At 57.2% G+C, this 11,690-nt stretch overlaps 2 pseudogenes across 2 annotated transcripts; both read left to right on the top strand.

Annotated features, from left to right (window-relative positions):
- The first annotated feature begins 3,691 nt into the window (after positions 1–3,691).
- On the top strand, positions 3,692–4,654 carry LOC308512601 (erythroid transcription factor-like; annotated as a pseudogene). The gene is made up of 2 exons: positions 3,692–3,817; positions 4,286–4,654. The product of its transcript is annotated as an erythroid transcription factor-like (transcript).
- Positions 4,655–4,665: 11 nt separating this feature from the next.
- LOC308512602 (erythroid transcription factor-like) lies at positions 4,666–10,392 on the top strand (annotated as a pseudogene). The gene is made up of 3 exons: positions 4,666–4,686; positions 9,430–9,555; positions 10,024–10,392. The product of its transcript is annotated as an erythroid transcription factor-like (transcript).
- The last annotated feature ends 1,298 nt before the right edge of the window (positions 10,393–11,690 follow it).

Here is an 11,690-nt window from a genome sequence, read left to right as displayed (position 1 = left end):
AATAATCTCTAGGGGGGATATTTAGACCCCATAGGTGGTGAGCTCCCCACAGTGCCAACTGCCTCCCCAATGCACCCACTCACCTGGGATGTGTTCTTCCATGGAACAATCCCTCACACTGGAGCATGCACAGAGTCAGGTGACATCCTAACCCAGACAGGTTAAGCGTCTCTCCCAAGGCCACACAGCTGGTGGCACAGGGCTGAGCCAGGCTCCATGACTTAGCCCCCCACTGCCCAGAGGCTCCTAGACGCAAGCAGCCCTCGTTCCTGAGCGCTCACTGTGGTCAACAACAGCGGAAGGCTCAGGTGCTTTCCTTCATGAACAGCTGAAAAACTACTCTAGTCCGGCTGCTGTGGCTCAGTGGTTGAGCATCAGCAGAACAGCATCCCTTCAGCTCGTCAGCACACTGGCCCACTGAAGAACCACAGTAGTCCCTGCTCATGACAGGGATTGTCCAGAACTTCCCTGGCCGCTCCACAGAACCCCAGCCTCCTCATCCCGTGGGAGCCCCTGTCCTCGTCTTGAACAGAAACCTCTTGCAGAACCTGTGCTGGACAGGCCCCTGGACCCGCCGTGTTCAGGAGCCCCGGATCCCCAACTCCTATCAAAACGGCAGCCCAGCCTGGTTCAGGAGCCTCTCTGATACTGGAGCTCTAAGGGAACCCTTTCTCTAATCCACAGGAAACCCATCCTGACCCTGAGCAGGATCACCGGTCCTCACCTTCTACAGGAGGCACCCTGTCCTGCCACCACAGCACAGGAACCTCCGCCTTCCCTGGTGGCAGGACAGAGCCTGCCCCACCCACCCTTATAGAAATGCCTGGCCTGACCCTCTTCATGGGACTCCATCTCTATAGGAATCCTGCCTGGACCTTGGACGGGACAGCTCTGTCCTCACACTGCACTGCAGCCCTGCCGTCCAGGTAGCATTTTACAACCACTTGGCTCATCTTAAAATCTAGTTCTGAAACCACCTCCCGGACTCTGTCTGCAGAAATTCTCTCTTACCATTGATGTTTCTATCCCTCTCCCTTCCTCTCTGAAATCTTTAAAAATATATTTTAAACAAAGAAACCCCCATCTGTAAACTCTTTGGGAACCCTGATTGAGTTCAGGAGCCTTGCTTACATCATTGACAATGACCCCTGACGTCACTCTGCACAACAATCCCTACCTCACACGCTACCCCACAGAGTCCACAGGAACCTGCGATCCAACTCTCAATGTGAACTTCAATCTTGAACTTACATGGAAAACCTTTCCTGAATCTGTGGGAGGCACCTGTCCTGACCCCCTAACTTTAAGTCCAGACCTCATCCTATATAGGCACCGACAGCCTCACCTGGCACAGGACCCCCTGCCCAGACACTGTGCAGGGCTTGCTGACCTAACCCTGTGCTGGCTCCATGGCTCTGACCCTCTACAGGAAGCCTTGCCTATAACAGTGCTGGATTCTGCAGAAACCTTTCCCTGACTTCCAACAGAAATCCGTAACTGGACCTGTATCGGGAATCTCTGACCTGATCGTTCATAGGAACCCCTAAACTTGCCCTCTGGAAACACCCTCCTGACCCTGTATCGGAAGCCCTGATGTGACTCTCTCTGACAGCCTTGGTGTGGAAGCCTTGCCCTCCCCTTGTACAGGAGCCACTGTCTTGACTGTGGCTAGTGGCCACCACATGAAACAGCGTAGCTCTGGGGAGTCTACAGAATCCTGTAGCAGGCACTGCTATAGGCTTTTCAACCCTGCTCCCCTTTCTTCCTGACTCGCTCACTTTCCCAGCCTTGTTGCAATGTCAGGTGGACATGTGACAGTTCGGATCAATCGAGTGAGCAGAGTGGCAGATGCAACTTCCAGGCCTGGCCCACAGGAACCTCTCATGGGCCCTCTTACGAGCACTGGCTGGTGTTCTCAGTGGTTAGAGCATGGGCTTGTGCACTGAAGGGTCTCGGGTTTGATTCCCAGACAACGGCATGCACCTGGGTTTCCGTTCGCTCCCCGCCCCAGTTGCAGCATATGCAGGCAGCTGCTGCCCTGGCTGTCCTGGCAGGGTTCCATGTTGCTGGGGTATCCATGGAGACCCTTAGCTAGGGTAGAACCCCACAAAGAAGCCATCTTAGAAATGGCCAGAAGCCTTCACGAGGCTCTGTGGATCACGTTCCCTGTGTATGTGCAGACCTGGGAACGTACATCCCCAGACTGCCTCATTGGGCATGAATACGGTAAGGAGGTGGGGGTGACCCTAGTTGAGTGGCCCATGGGGCTCCACAAAGTTATGCTAAAAGCCCATTGGGAAAAGGCTGCTGGTGGCTGCAGCTGCCAGAGTGACCACTGGGGCTCAGACCCAGGAGTCACCCAATGGCCAGCAGCTGCTCTGGCAACCTATGGGAAGGAAGGTGGGAAGGCTGGCCACCATGTGGGGCTGTTGGGAATCACTGCATCTTGAAAGCAGGATGGCTTCAGACCTTCTGTTCCCTTCTTTCTTCCTTCCCATACCCACCCACACCCCAAACAGTCTTCGAGGTTAATGCATGCCTCTGCTGTGTGGAGGGGACCCCAGGAGGCTCACCACACACCAGCTGGTCCTATGGCAGCACGGGGCTCTACCCTCCCGCAACGGTGAGCCCCACCTGGGAGTACACCGATCCCCAGGCCTTAGAAGATTCCTATGCAAGAGGCACCGTCCTAGAGAACATCAGGACACAGCGACTGCGTCCGGACCTGTTGGCGCTGGGGCCTGCGGTGCCTTCCTCCATCCCTGTCCCCAGCAGTGCCTACGGGCCCCCCGACTTTCCTAGGAGCTTCTTTCCACCAACCAGAAGCCCCCCCAATCCAGCGGTCTATTCCTCCGCCAACCTCCAAGGAACCCTGCCCCTGTCCACCTGTGGTGAGGTTCCCCCAAAGGGACAGGGAGGTTGAGGAGGGGGATGGGGTCCAAGGCAAAGTTGGGCTGAGCCTGGTCCCTCTTGCCCCTGTCCACCTCACCAGAGCCCTGGGATTGTGCGCCGTGCAGGGTGGTTCTGAGACGCTGTGACAGCATGTGTACCAGGCACAGCGAGAGTCCGGCAGAGCGAAAGTCCGGCAGAGCGAAAGCCACTCCTCAGTGCCACCTGTGCAATGCCGGTGGTCAGACGATGACCAGGCACAACAAGCCCCAAAGGCGCCGGGTAAGAGCCCAGGCCGGCCTCCCCTCACCCAGGTACTCTGTTCTCACTCCGGGCAGGGATCTCTCTCTGCCCTCACACTCTATGAGAACCCACATGCCCCCTCCCTGCCCCATCCACTCAGGGACCCAGCTCTGTACAGCAGTGTCTACCCTCAGCACACCCTCGGGCTGCAAGCAGGCACGCCGTCCACTCCCTGCACAGCAGTTTTCATCCTTGGCTACACACTGGGATCACCGTGGGGCCCTCCCGAGATGGGTTGATTTACTTGGTCTGGGGCGCTGCCTGGCCATCAGGATTGTTTTCGACTCCCCAAGTGAGTCCAATGTCCGCCAACGCTGAGAACCACTGATGAAGCACCCCACGCCATTTGGAAAGCCCCGGGACAGGAGGCCATGTCCTCGCCCCTCAGAGCACCCTCAGTCTATGCCTTGTCCAGGAAGCCCTGCCTGCACCCTGACCCTCACCTCCTGGGTCCTCCACCCCCCCAATGCACTGACCCTCACATTCTTGCTGCCCCCAGAAGGTCAGCAAGCGGGCAGGTGCCCAGTGCACCAACTGCCAGACAACCATCACGGCAGTGTGGCGGCTGAATGCCAATAGAGACCCCGTGTGCAATGCCTGCGGCCTTTATTACAAGCGACACCAGGTGCGCCCTGCCTCTTGGAGCCTGCCCCCTGCACCCCCATCCCACTAACCTGGCCTTCCTTCTCCTTTTCCTTTCCTGTATTCTTCCAATCTCCCTTTCTCTCTTCTCCCTGTTAACCTACTCCCTCCTCCTTCCCTATCACCCTTCTCTTCTCTGCACCTTCATCTCCTCCCTGCCTGTCTTTTCCCTCCTGCTCCCTTCTCTCTCCTCCATTTCTCATTTCCTTCCCCCTCCCCTCCAGCCCTCAGCTAGTCCTATGGCTAGAGGCTCCCTCAGCCTTTCCATTGCTTAGGGCCTCACAAGCTCATGACTCCTTAGGGCATTATCTGGGCCACAGCTGGGGCCTGCTCCCCTAGTCCTTGACCCAGTTCCCGACTCTGAAGGAGTGCGGTAGAGAGGGTGTCCCTGGTGGAGACACAGAGGCAAAAGTCTGAGGTTGGGGAACACTCATGGCCTCTCTTTCATCAGGTGAACCGACCACGGACCGTGCAGAAGGGTGGTATAAAGTCTAGAAAACCCAGGCCATCACAGAAAGAAAAGAAGCCAGTGTCGAGCCTGGGAGGCACAGGACCAGCGGATGCACCGGCTGGTGGCTTCATGGTGGTGGCTGGGGGCAGCGATGGTGGGAATTGTGGGGAAGTGGCCTCAGGCTTGAGATTGGGCCCACCTGATACTGCCCATCTCTACCAAGGCCCGGGCTCCGTGGCGCTGTAAGGGCCTGTCAGCCACCTCATGCCTTTCCCCGGGCCCCTGTTGGGTTCACCCACAGGCTCCTTCCCCACAGGCCCCATGCCTCCCACCACCACCTGCACTGTGGAGGCGCCACTCAGCCCATGAGGACACAGAGCATGACTCAGAGCAGGGGTAGGGTCCCTCTCGGTGTGGAGCCAGAAGTTTCTACAACCCAGCCTCTGGGCCCCCCACAGCTCTTGGTCTGGGCCATCAATGATGTGTAAAATAAATCATCAGAGTCCTGAAGTTGGAGGTGTGAGTCTGAGTGGGACTGAATAAAGAGCCGTGGTAGGTGGGGTGTGCAACGGTGCCTGTGGTTCTCTGGTGATGGCGTGAGGCCCTGTGAGACAGCACGTGTCACCCTTCATGATAATGGGTTATGATGTGCAAGTATAAGAGTGTACTAGTATGTGAGACCACGTGTGACAGCAACCAGGGTGTATGATACGGCGTGTACCTGCACACGTCATGGGCAGAGACAGTGTGGTGGCTGAATGCTCTGTGAGGTGGTGACCATGGGGGGGAGGTTCTGAGAGATGGTGTGCATGACACCAGACAACTGTGAGAAACGGGACACCAGTGACTGTATGAGAGGACGTGGGGGTATGTGTGCAACGGGGTGTGCTGAGGCAACATGTGAGGCTGTGCTCATGTGATTGTGCCCCAGGCAGGGTGGTTCTGAGACGGTGTGACAGCAAGTGTACCAGGCACAGCATTTGCTCAATAAACATTTCCGGGATGCTCACCAAGGGCTGTGTAGGACGGAATGTGGAGACCTAGCAGTGTGACCTGAGGTACTGCGTGTCCGGAGGTCTTTGTGGGTCTGGCAAGGGCAGCACTTGTGTGCAAGCATGTGCCTGTGAGCGTATCGCACATCCTGTGCCCTGTCACAGTGCCTCCGAGTGGCTGACAGCGTGAGCAGCTCTGTACACTTGCTTGTGGAGGTCTCAATCTATATACAGGTGCAAGTGAGGGGCCCACCTCCAGGGGACAGAAGACATGTTCAGGACAGGAATGGGAGGCCAAGAGTGGGGCTGGAAAGGCAGCCAGCAAGAAGGGCAGAGGCCGGTCTGCGACCGTGGGGTTGTCCATGGGCCCTCCTGTCACTCATCTCTTATCTCTCTCGGCCCAGCTCGGCCTGCAGCCCTGTGGGAAATGGTAGAGAAGGAGGGGGAGATTAGGAGGACAAAATAATCTCTAGGGGGGATATTTAGACCCCATAGGTGGTGAGCTCCCCACAGTGCCAACTGCCTCCCCAATGCACCCACTCACCTGGGATGTGTTCTTCCATGGAACAATCCCTCACACTGGAGCATGCACAGAGTCAGGTGACATCCTAACCCAGACAGGTTAAGCGTCTCTCCCAAGGCCACACAGCTGGTGGCACAGGGCTGAGCCAGGCTCCATGACTTAGCCCCCCACTGCCCAGAGGCTCCTAGACGCAAGCAGCCCTCGTTCCTGAGCGCTCACTGTGGTCAACAACAGCGGAAGGCTCAGGTGCTTTCCTTCATGAACAGCTGAAAAACTACTCTAGTCCGGCTGCTGTGGCTCAGTGGTTGAGCATCAGCAGAACAGCATCCCTTCAGCTCGTCAGCACACTGGCCCACTGAAGAACCACAGTAGTCCCTGCTCATGACAGGGATTGTCCAGAACTTCCCTGGCCGCTCCACAGAACCCCAGCCTCCTCATCCCGTGGGAGCCCCTGTCCTCGTCTTGAACAGAAACCTCTTGCAGAACCTGTGCTGGACAGGCCCCTGGACCCGCCGTGTTCAGGAGCCCCGGATCCCCAACTCCTATCAAAACGGCAGCCCAGCCTGGTTCAGGAGCCTCTCTGATACTGGAGCTCTAAGGGAACCCTTTCTCTAATCCACAGGAAACCCATCCTGACCCTGAGCAGGATCACCGGTCCTCACCTTCTACAGGAGGCACCCTGTCCTGCCACCACAGCACAGGAACCTCCGCCTTCCCTGGTGGCAGGACAGAGCCTGCCCCACCCACCCTTATAGAAATGCCTGGCCTGACCCTCTTCATGGGACTCCATCTCTATAGGAATCCTGCCTGGACCTTGGACGGGACAGCTCTGTCCTCACACTGCACTGCAGCCCTGCCGTCCAGGTAGCATTTTACAACCACTTGGCTCATCTTAAAATCTAGTTCTGAAACCACCTCCCGGACTCTGTCTGCAGAAATTCTCTCTTACCATTGATGTTTCTATCCCTCTCCCTTCCTCTCTGAAATCTTTAAAAATATATTTTAAACAAAGAAACCCCCATCTGTAAACTCTTTGGGAACCCTGATTGAGTTCAGGAGCCTTGCTTACATCATTGACAATGACCCCTGACGTCACTCTGCACAACAATCCCTACCTCACACGCTACCCCACAGAGTCCACAGGAACCTGCGATCCAACTCTCAATGTGAACTTCAATCTTGAACTTACATGGAAAACCTTTCCTGAATCTGTGGGAGGCACCTGTCCTGACCCCCTAACTTTAAGTCCAGACCTCATCCTATATAGGCACCGACAGCCTCACCTGGCACAGGACCCCCTGCCCAGACACTGTGCAGGGCTTGCTGACCTAACCCTGTGCTGGCTCCATGGCTCTGACCCTCTACAGGAAGCCTTGCCTATAACAGTGCTGGATTCTGCAGAAACCTTTCCCTGACTTCCAACAGAAATCCGTAACTGGACCTGTATCGGGAATCTCTGACCTGATCGTTCATAGGAACCCCTAAACTTGCCCTCTGGAAACACCCTCCTGACCCTGTATCGGAAGCCCTGATGTGACTCTCTCTGACAGCCTTGGTGTGGAAGCCTTGCCCTCCCCTTGTACAGGAGCCACTGTCTTGACTGTGGCTAGTGGCCACCACATGAAACAGCGTAGCTCTGGGGAGTCTACAGAATCCTGTAGCAGGCACTGCTATAGGCTTTTCAACCCTGCTCCCCTTTCTTCCTGACTCGCTCACTTTCCCAGCCTTGTTGCAATGTCAGGTGGACATGTGACAGTTCGGATCAATCGAGTGAGCAGAGTGGCAGATGCAACTTCCAGGCCTGGCCCACAGGAACCTCTCATGGGCCCTCTTACGAGCACTGGCTGGTGTTCTCAGTGGTTAGAGCATGGGCTTGTGCACTGAAGGGTCTCGGGTTTGATTCCCAGACAACGGCATGCACCTGGGTTTCCGTTCGCTCCCCGCCCCAGTTGCAGCATATGCAGGCAGCTGCTGCCCTGGCTGTCCTGGCAGGGTTCCATGTTGCTGGGGTATCCATGGAGACCCTTAGCTAGGGTAGAACCCCACAAAGAAGCCATCTTAGAAATGGCCAGAAGCCTTCACGAGGCTCTGTGGATCACGTTCCCTGTGTATGTGCAGACCTGGGAACGTACATCCCCAGACTGCCTCATTGGGCATGAATACGGTAAGGAGGTGGGGGTGACCCTAGTTGAGTGGCCCATGGGGCTCCACAAAGTTATGCTAAAAGCCCATTGGGAAAAGGCTGCTGGTGGCTGCAGCTGCCAGAGTGACCACTGGGGCTCAGACCCAGGAGTCACCCAATGGCCAGCAGCTGCTCTGGCAACCTATGGGAAGGAAGGTGGGAAGGCTGGCCACCATGTGGGGCTGTTGGGAATCACTGCATCTTGAAAGCAGGATGGCTTCAGACCTTCTGTTCCCTTCTTTCTTCCTTCCCATACCCACCCACACCCCAAACAGTCTTCGAGGTTAATGCATGCCTCTGCTGTGTGGAGGGGACCCCAGGAGGCTCACCACACACCAGCTGGTCCTATGGCAGCACGGGGCTCTACCCTCCCGCAACGGTGAGCCCCACCTGGGAGTACACCGATCCCCAGGCCTTAGAAGATTCCTATGCAAGAGGCACCGTCCTAGAGAACATCAGGACACAGCGACTGCGTCCGGACCTGTTGGCGCTGGGGCCTGCGGTGCCTTCCTCCATCCCTGTCCCCAGCAGTGCCTACGGGCCCCCCGACTTTCCTAGGAGCTTCTTTCCACCAACCAGAAGCCCCCCCAATCCAGCGGTCTATTCCTCCGCCAACCTCCAAGGAACCCTGCCCCTGTCCACCTGTGGTGAGGTTCCCCCAAAGGGACAGGGAGGTTGAGGAGGGGGATGGGGTCCAAGGCAAAGTTGGGCTGAGCCTGGTCCCTCTTGCCCCTGTCCACCTCACCAGAGCCCTGGGATTGTGCGCCGTGCAGGGTGGTTCTGAGACGCTGTGACAGCATGTGTACCAGGCACAGCGAGAGTCCGGCAGAGCGAAAGTCCGGCAGAGCGAAAGCCACTCCTCAGTGCCACCTGTGCAATGCCGGTGGTCAGACGATGACCAGGCACAACAAGCCCCAAAGGCGCCGGGTAAGAGCCCAGGCCGGCCTCCCCTCACCCAGGTACTCTGTTCTCACTCCGGGCAGGGATCTCTCTCTGCCCTCACACTCTATGAGAACCCACATGCCCCCTCCCTGCCCCATCCACTCAGGGACCCAGCTCTGTACAGCAGTGTCTACCCTCAGCACACCCTCGGGCTGCAAGCAGGCACGCCGTCCACTCCCTGCACAGCAGTTTTCATCCTTGGCTACACACTGGGATCACCGTGGGGCCCTCCCGAGATGGGTTGATTTACTTGGTCTGGGGCGCTGCCTGGCCATCAGGATTGTTTTCGACTCCCCAAGTGAGTCCAATGTCCGCCAACGCTGAGAACCACTGATGAAGCACCCCACGCCATTTGGAAAGCCCCGGGACAGGAGGCCATGTCCTCGCCCCTCAGAGCACCCTCAGTCTATGCCTTGTCCAGGAAGCCCTGCCTGCACCCTGACCCTCACCTCCTGGGTCCTCCACCCCCCCAATGCACTGACCCTCACATTCTTGCTGCCCCCAGAAGGTCAGCAAGCGGGCAGGTGCCCAGTGCACCAACTGCCAGACAACCATCACGGCAGTGTGGCGGCTGAATGCCAATAGAGACCCCGTGTGCAATGCCTGCGGCCTTTATTACAAGCGACACCAGGTGCGCCCTGCCTCTTGGAGCCTGCCCCCTGCACCCCCATCCCACTAACCTGGCCTTCCTTCTCCTTTTCCTTTCCTGTATTCTTCCAATCTCCCTTTCTCTCTTCTCCCTGTTAACCTACTCCCTCCTCCTTCCCTATCACCCTTCTCTTCTCTGCACCTTCATCTCCTCCCTGCCTGTCTTTTCCCTCCTGCTCCCTTCTCTCTCCTCCATTTCTCATTTCCTTCCCCCTCCCCTCCAGCCCTCAGCTAGTCCTATGGCTAGAGGCTCCCTCAGCCTTTCCATTGCTTAGGGCCTCACAAGCTCATGACTCCTTAGGGCATTATCTGGGCCACAGCTGGGGCCTGCTCCCCTAGTCCTTGACCCAGTTCCCGACTCTGAAGGAGTGCGGTAGAGAGGGTGTCCCTGGTGGAGACACAGAGGCAAAAGTCTGAGGTTGGGGAACACTCATGGCCTCTCTTTCATCAGGTGAACCGACCACGGACCGTGCAGAAGGGTGGTATAAAGTCTAGAAAACCCAGGCCATCACAGAAAGAAAAGAAGCCAGTGTCGAGCCTGGGAGGCACAGGACCAGCGGATGCACCGGCTGGTGGCTTCATGGTGGTGGCTGGGGGCAGCGATGGTGGGAATTGTGGGGAAGTGGCCTCAGGCTTGAGATTGGGCCCACCTGATACTGCCCATCTCTACCAAGGCCCGGGCTCCGTGGCGCTGTAAGGGCCTGTCAGCCACCTCATGCCTTTCCCCGGGCCCCTGTTGGGTTCACCCACAGGCTCCTTCCCCACAGGCCCCATGCCTCCCACCACCACCTGCACTGTGGAGGCGCCACTCAGCCCATGAGGACACAGAGCATGACTCAGAGCAGGGGTAGGGTCCCTCTCGGTGTGGAGCCAGAAGTTTCTACAACCCAGCCTCTGGGCCCCCCACAGCTCTTGGTCTGGGCCATCAATGATGTGTAAAATAAATCATCAGAGTCCTGAAGTTGGAGGTGTGAGTCTGAGTGGGACTGAATAAAGAGCCGTGGTAGGTGGGGTGTGCAACGGTGCCTGTGGTTCTCTGGTGATGGCGTGAGGCCCTGTGAGACAGCACGTGTCACCCTTCATGATAATGGGTTATGATGTGCAAGTATAAGAGTGTACTAGTATGTGAGACCACGTGTGACAGCAACCAGGGTGTATGATACGGCGTGTACCTGCACACGTCATGGGCAGAGACAGTGTGGTGGCTGAATGCTCTGTGAGGTGGTGACCATGGGGGGGAGGTTCTGAGAGATGGTGTGCATGACACCAGACAACTGTGAGAAACGGGACACCAGTGACTGTATGAGAGGACGTGGGGGTATGTGTGCAACGGGGTGTGCTGAGGCAACATGTGAGGCTGTGCTCATGTGATTGTGCCCCAGGCAGGGTGGTTCTGAGACGGTGTGACAGCAAGTGTACCAGGCACAGCATTTGCTCAATAAACATTTCCGGGATGCTCACCAAGGGCTGTGTAGGACGGAATGTGGAGACCTAGCAGTGTGACCTGAGGTACTGCGTGTCCGGAGGTCTTTGTGGGTCTGGCAAGGGCAGCACTTGTGTGCAAGCATGTGCCTGTGAGCGTATCGCACATCCTGTGCCCTGTCACAGTGCCTCCGAGTGGCTGACAGCGTGAGCAGCTCTGTACACTTGCTTGTGGAGGTCTCAATCTATATACAGGTGCAAGTGAGGGGCCCACCTCCAGGGGACAGAAGACATGTTCAGGACAGGAATGGGAGGCCAAGAGTGGGGCTGGAAAGGCAGCCAGCAAGAAGGGCAGAGGCCGGTCTGCGACCGTGGGGTTGTCCATGGGCCCTCCTGTCACTCATCTCTTATCTCTCTCGGCCCAGCTCGGCCTGCAGCCCTGTGGGAAATGGTAGAGAAGGAGGGGGAGATTAGGAGGACAAAATAATCTCTAGGGGGGATATTTAGACCCCATAGGTGGTGAGCTCCCCACAGTGCCAACTGCCTCCCCAATGCACCCACTCACCTGGGATGTGTTCTTCCATGGAACAATCCCTCACACTGGAGCATGCACAGAGTCAGGTGACATCCTAACCCAGACAGGTTAAGCGTCTCTCCCAAGGCCACACAGCTGGTGGCACAGGGCTGAGCCAGGCT

The sequence above is a fragment of the Myotis nattereri genome, assembly GCF_964212035.1.
Source record: "Myotis nattereri genome assembly, contig: HAP1_SCAFFOLD_233, whole genome shotgun sequence".
NCBI lineage: Eukaryota > Metazoa > Chordata > Mammalia > Chiroptera > Vespertilionidae > Myotis > Myotis nattereri.
This window is presented reverse-complemented; position numbering and strand designations above follow the sequence as displayed.